This window comes from Nerophis lumbriciformis, linkage group LG27 (assembly GCF_033978685.3).
Source record: "Nerophis lumbriciformis linkage group LG27, RoL_Nlum_v2.1, whole genome shotgun sequence".
In the NCBI taxonomy this organism is placed as follows: Eukaryota; Metazoa; Chordata; class Actinopteri; order Syngnathiformes; family Syngnathidae; genus Nerophis; species Nerophis lumbriciformis.
The window spans coordinates 19,787,365-19,794,087 of NC_084574.2; the positions used below are offsets into that span (position 1 = coordinate 19,787,365).

The 6,723-nt window shown below is 39.7% G+C and overlaps 1 long non-coding RNA gene across 1 annotated transcript; it reads left to right on the plus strand.

Annotated features, from left to right (window-relative positions):
- Nucleotides 1-725: 725 nt before the first annotated feature.
- LOC140679958 (uncharacterized) lies at nt 726-5,753 on the plus strand. The gene is made up of 2 exons (XR_012051248.1): nt 726-847; nt 5,544-5,753. It is a non-coding gene; the product is annotated as an uncharacterized lncRNA (long non-coding RNA).
- The last annotated feature ends 970 nt before the right edge of the window (nt 5,754-6,723 follow it).

A 6,723-nucleotide genomic window follows, 5' to 3' on the forward strand; every position in this document is an offset into this window, starting at 1 on the left:
TGAACGGTTGCAGCGACATGGACTTAAACTCAAGCCCCCTAAGTGCAAGCTCTTTCAGCGTGAGGTGAAATTCTTGGGACACGTGGTGGATCGGGATGGAGTGAGACCGGACCCAGGTAAAATTAAGGCAGTACAGGACTGGGCCGCTCCGACCACTGTCAAGGAAGTGAGAGCGTTTCTTGGATTGGCAGGCTATTACCAACGTTTTGTGGCTGGGTTTGCTAAAATAGCCCGTCAAGGCACAGGCCCACAAAATAGTGTGGACACCAGAGTGTCAGACGTCCTTTGAAGAGCTAAAAAAGGCTTTGACCGACAGTTGCCTGCCCGCTATGCAGACGAGAGTTCCCCCCGTTGCAGGGACTGACAACGATAATGTATGGGGGGGATGTGATGGGACACAAGTAGGGGATTTTATTTTTTTTGTTTCATTGTCATGCATGTCTGAGTGTTTTTATTGTTTTAGATTTTAATTGCATGTTTTTACATTTTACAATTTGATTGCATGTTTTTACACTTTGAGGACTTTGACTGTATTTTTAATTGCATAAGTTTATTCCTTGTGGACTTTGCTGGCATTTTAAGACGTTGCCCCTTTTAGCTTGTTGCCCCTGACAACCAAAGTGCCCAATCGAACGGCACCTGAAATCAGACGCACCTGTGGAGCATTAGGGCTGCACACATTTAAAAAGGAGCGACCAGGAGGATCGTCAGGCTTGACAAGGAGGACCGGGTGAACGCGCGCAGGTTGAGAAGGAATCCCCAAGACTACCCAGCAGACCCGCAGGCTACCGAAAAGAACCCCCAGAATCCCACAATACGCAGGGGCAGAGGAAACTCTGACTCCAAAGTAAGTGTCGTGCCTTGTGGATTTGCAGGGGTATTTAACTGCCTTGGGCTGTGGGCTTGTGGCTCGTGTGTTGTGCGCTGGCTGTGTGGTTCTGTGAGCAGGAGCAATCGAACACGATTCATAAACCAAATATGTATTATGTCTAAAAATGCCTGTAATATTTTATCCATGTGAGTTTTACGACAATCAGTTGTTTTTGTAAGGTTTGCAAATACAACAATTAGGTTTTACACATAATGACAATATAACTGCCACACCCAATCAGTAGTTTTTTACTCAATATGACTAATATTTTTACAATCCTGAGATAATGCAAAAAAAGCAATAAAAATGTATTGCAACATAATTCCTAAACCAACAATGCAAAATGTCTAAAAATACCTGTAATATTAAAACTATGTGACAATTACTGTAATCAGTTGTTTTTGAAAGATTTGCAAAAACAAAAATTGGGTTTTACGCATTGACATATAACTGCCACCTAAATATGACAGTTGTTTAAAACATATCTCCTAAACCACACATGCAAAGTGGCTAATAATGCCTGGAGGAATGTATCTTTGTGAGTTTTACTAGAATAATGATCTTTTGTAAGAATTGCAAAGACACAAGCTAGTTTTTTTTACTCAATATGACAGTTTTACTGTCATACTAAATATGAAAGTTATATAAACATAACTCTAAAACCAAACATGCATTATGTCTAAAAATGCCTGTAATATTGTATCCATGTGAGTATTAATATAATCAGTTGTTTTTGTAAGGTTTGCAAATACAAAAATTAGGTTTTACTCACTATGCCAGTTATTTAAACATAATTCCTAAACAACAAATGCAAAATGGCTAATAATGCCTGGAGATGTATCTTTTACTAAAATGTTCTTTTGTAAGGTTTGCAAAGACACAAGTTAGTTTTTTTTACTCAATATGTAGTATCACTGTATCACAACTAAGAAAGTTGTATAAACATAATTTCAAAACTACACATGCAATCCGTCTAAAAATGCCTGTAATATTGAATCTGTGAGTTTTACCAGAATCAGGTATTTTGGTAAGGTTTACAATTACAAAAATTAGGTTTTACTCATAATGACAGTATAACTGCCACTTTCAATATGGCAGTTATTTAAACATAACCCCTAAACCACATGCAAAATGGCTTATAATGCCTGGAGATGTATCTTTGTGAGTTTTACTAGAAAACATATAATTTGTAAGGTTTTTTAAAGACACAAGTTGGTTTTTATTACTCAATATAATAGTATAACTGTCATACTAAATGTATCCATTTTCTTCCGCTTATCCGAGATCGGGTTGTGGGGGCAGCAGCCTAAGCAGAGAAGCCCAGACTTCCATCTCCCCAGCCACTTCGTCCAGCTCTTCTCGGGGGATCCCAAAGTGTTCCCAGGCCAGCCGGCTGACAAAGTCTTCCCAATGTGTCCTGGGGCTTCCCCGTGGCCTCCTGCCGGTCGGACTTGCCCTAACGAAAAAAGCAATTAAAATGTATTCAAACACAACTCCTAAACCAAACATGTGAAATGTCTAAAATGCCTGCAATATTGAATCTATGTGAGTTTTACTAGAATCAGTTGTTTTTGTAAGGTTTGCAAATACAAAAATTAGGTTTAACACTTAATGACAGTATAACTGCCACACTCAATTTGACAGTTATTAAAACATAACTCCTAAACTACACATGAACATTTTTTAATAATGCATGAAGAAATGTATCTTACTCAATATGACAGTATTACTGTAATACTAAATATGAAAGTTATATAAACACAACTCCAAAACCAAACATGCATTATGTCTAAAAATGCCTGTGATATTGTATCTGTAGGTTTTACTAGAATCAATTGTTTTTGTAAGGTTTGCAAATACAAAATTTAGGTTTTACTCACTATGACAGTTATTTAAACATAAATCCTAAACAACAAATGCAAATAGCTAATAATGCTTGGAGAACTGTATCTTTGTTATAGAGAGCCTGCTGACCAACAGCATCCCTGTCTGGACTGGAGCCTGCAGTGCCTCAGACTGGAAGTCTCTCCAGAGAGTGGTGAGGACGGCGGAAAAGATCTTCAGGAATCCTCTTCCTCTTATCCAGGAGATCGCAAAAAGCGCTGCCTGACCAGGGCTCAGAAAATTTGCAAAGACTCCTCCCACCCCCACCAAGGACTGTTTTCACTGCTGGACTCTAGAAAGAGGTTCCGCAGCCTCCGAAGCAGAACCTCCAGCTTATTCCCTCATGCCGTAAGACTCTTGAACGCATTATAATTAAATTATCCCCTCAACTCCCCTCAAAATGGATTAACTCGCTGGAATAAACAAAAAACAATATAACATACAAACAATATAACTGGAGAAATGTCTCTTTGTGAGTTTTATTAGAAAAAATATATTTTGTAAGTTTTTTTTACTTAATATGACAGTATAACTGTCATACTAAATCCATCCATTTTCTTCCGCTTATCCGAGGTCCGGTTGCAGGGGCAGCAGCCTAAGCAGAGAAGCCCGGACTTCCCTATCCCCAACCACTTCGTCCGGCTCTTCTCGGGGGATCCCGAGGCGTTCGACAGCCCCGCCGGGAGACATAGTCTTCCCAATGTGTCCTGGGTCTTCCCCGCGGCCTCCTGCCCGTCGGACTTGCCCTAATGAAAAACGCAATACAAATGTATTCAAACACAACTCTAAACCAAACATGTAAAATGTCTAAAAATGCCTGTAATATTGAATCTATGTGAGTTTTACCAGAATCAGGTATTGTGGTAAGGTTAACATTTACAAAAATTAGGTTTTACTCATAATAACAGTATAACTGCCACATTCAATTTGACATTTATTTAAACATAACTTCTAAACCACATGTGCACAATGGCTAATAATGCCTGGAGAAATGTCTCTTTGTGAGTTTTCCTGGGGAAAAAATATTTTTTAAGGTTTGTACAGATACAAGTTAGTTTTTTTTATTCAATATGACAGTATTACTGTCATACAAAATATGAAAGTTATATAAACATTACTCCAAAACCAAACATGCAATATGTCTAAAAATTCCTGTAATATTTTATCCATGTGAGTTTTAGTAGAATCATTTGTTTTCATAAGGTTTGCAATTACAAAATATGGGTTTTACTCACTATGACAGTATACTGTCACACTCAGACGATTATTTAAACATAAGTCCTAAACCACACATGCAAAATGGCTAATAATGCCTTGAGTTATGTATCTTTGTGAGTTTTACTAGAAAAAAAATATTTTTCTAATGTTTGCAAAGACACAAGTTAGTTTTTTACTTAATATGACAGTATAACTGTCATACTAAATCCATCCATTTTCTTCCTGCTTATCCGAGGTCAGATTGCGGGGGCAGCAGCCTAAGCAGAGAAGCCCAGACTTTCCTCTCCCCAGCCACTTTGTCCAGCTCTTCTCGGGGGATCCTGAGGCATTTACAGGCCAGCCAGGAGACATAAATAGATAGATAGATAGATAGATAGATAGTACTTTATTGATTCCTTCAGGAGAGTTCCCTCAGGAAAATTTAAATTCCAGCAGTAGTGTACAAAATTGTAAAAAGTGAAAAGGAAATAATGGGGGTATAAATTGAAACAAAATAGAAACATATTACAATAGAATAAAAATAAAAAGCAACAATGAGAATAAAAATATAACTGTAAAATAAGAATATAACAAGAGAAACTAGGCAGTAGTGACCATGTTTTGAAAAAATATTGCACTCTTATTGATTTGCATCCCCTGTCATCCTAGTAGCCCCCCTCCCCCCAGAGAGAGTTTGGCCTTACGCGCCAAACGGCAGCTCAGAGTACCCACCCTTTTTTGGATTCACTCGAGGGAGTACTGGAAAGTGCTCCACCGGGTGATTCCCTCATTCTATTGGGGGCCTTCAACGCTCATCTTGATGTAGTCTTGTGATTTTTTCCCCCACACATACATATATATATATATATATATATATATATATATATATATATATATATATACACACATATATAAAAAAAACTTGACTTTCAGTGAATTCTAGCTATATATATATATATATATATATATATATTAATGTATATATATATATATGTATGTGTGGGGGAAAAAATCACAAGACTACTTCAAGATGAGCGTTGAAGGCCCCCAGTAGAATGAGGGAATCACCCGGTGGAGCACTTTCCAGTACTCCCTCGAGTGAATCCAAAAAAGTGTGGGTACTCTGAGCTGCCGTTTGGCGCGTAAGGCCAAACAACAGTCAGGACCCGTCCCCCCACCCGAAGGCGGAAGAAAGCTACCCACTGGTCCACTGGGTTGAACTCCAACGTGCAGGCTTTGAGCCGGGGGGCAACAAGAATTGCCACCCGAGCCCGTCGCCTCTCAACGCAAGCATTATAACTCCAAAACAAAAAAATGCTAATAATGCTTGGAAAAGTGTATCTTTGTTAGTTTTACTAGAATAATAATCTTTTGAAAGGTTTGCAGACACAAGTTTTTTTGTTTTTTTTACTCAATATGACAGTATAACTGTCACACTAAATATGAAAGTTGTATAAACATATCTCCAAAACCAAACATGCAATCCATCTAAAGATGCCTGTAATATTGAATCTATGAAAAATAGTTTTTTACTCAATATGACAGTATAACTGTCATACTAAATCCATCCATTTTCTTCCGCTTATCCGAGGTCGGGTTGCGGGGGCAGCAGCCTAAGCAGAGAAGCCCAGACTTCCCTCTCCCCAGCCACTTTGTCCAGCTCTTCTCGGGGGATCCCGAGGCGTTCCCAGGCCAGCCTGAGACATAGTCTTCCCAATGTGTCCTGGGTCTTCCCCGTGGCCTCCTGCCGATCGGACTTGCCCTAACGAAAAAAGCAATAAAAATGTATTCAAACGTGAAATGTCTAAAAATGCCTGAAATATTGAATCTATGTGAGTTTTACTAGAATCAGTTGTTTTTGTAAGGTTTGCAAATACAAACATTTGGTTTTACACATAACAGTATAACTGCCACATTCAATATGACAGTTATTTAAACATATTTCCTAAACCACACATGAAAAATGTCTAATATTGCCTGGAAAACATTATTTTTGTGAGTTTTACTGGAAAAACATAGTTTGTAATGTTTGTAAAGACACAAGTTAGTTTTACTCAAGATGACAGTATAACTGTCATAATACTAAAGTTATATAAACATAATTCCAAAACCAAACATGCATTATGTCTAAAAATACCTGTAAAATTGTATCCATGTGAGTTTTACTAGAATCATTTTTTGCGATGAGGTGGCGACTTGTCCGGGGAGTACCCCGCCTTCCGCCCGATTGTAGCTGAGATAGGCTCCAGCGCTCCCTGCCACCCCAAAAGGGAATAAGCGGTAGAAAATGGATGGATGGGCATTGTTTGTTGTCGTTACTAAATCCATCCATTTTCTTCCGCTTAACCGAGGTCGGGTTTTGGGGGCAGCAGCCTAAACAGAGAAGCCCAGACTTCCCTCTCCCCAGCCACTTCTTCCAGCTCTTCTCGGGGGATCATGTGGCGTTCCCAGGCCAGCCGGGAGACATAATCTTCCCAATGTGTCCTGGGTCTTCCCCGTGGCCTCCTGCCGGTCGGACTTGCCCTAAACACCTCCCTCGGGAGGCGTTCGGGTGGCATCCTGAGCAGATGCCCGAACCACCTCATCTGGCATCTCTCAATGTGGAGGAGCAGCGCTTTACTCTGAGTTCCTCCCGGATGACAGAGCTTCTTATCCTATCTCTAAGGGAGAGACCCGCCACCCGGCGGAGGAAACTCAATTTGGCCGCTTGTACCCAGGAGCTTGTCTTTTCGGTCATAACCATGACCATGGGTGCAGGATGGGAATGTAGA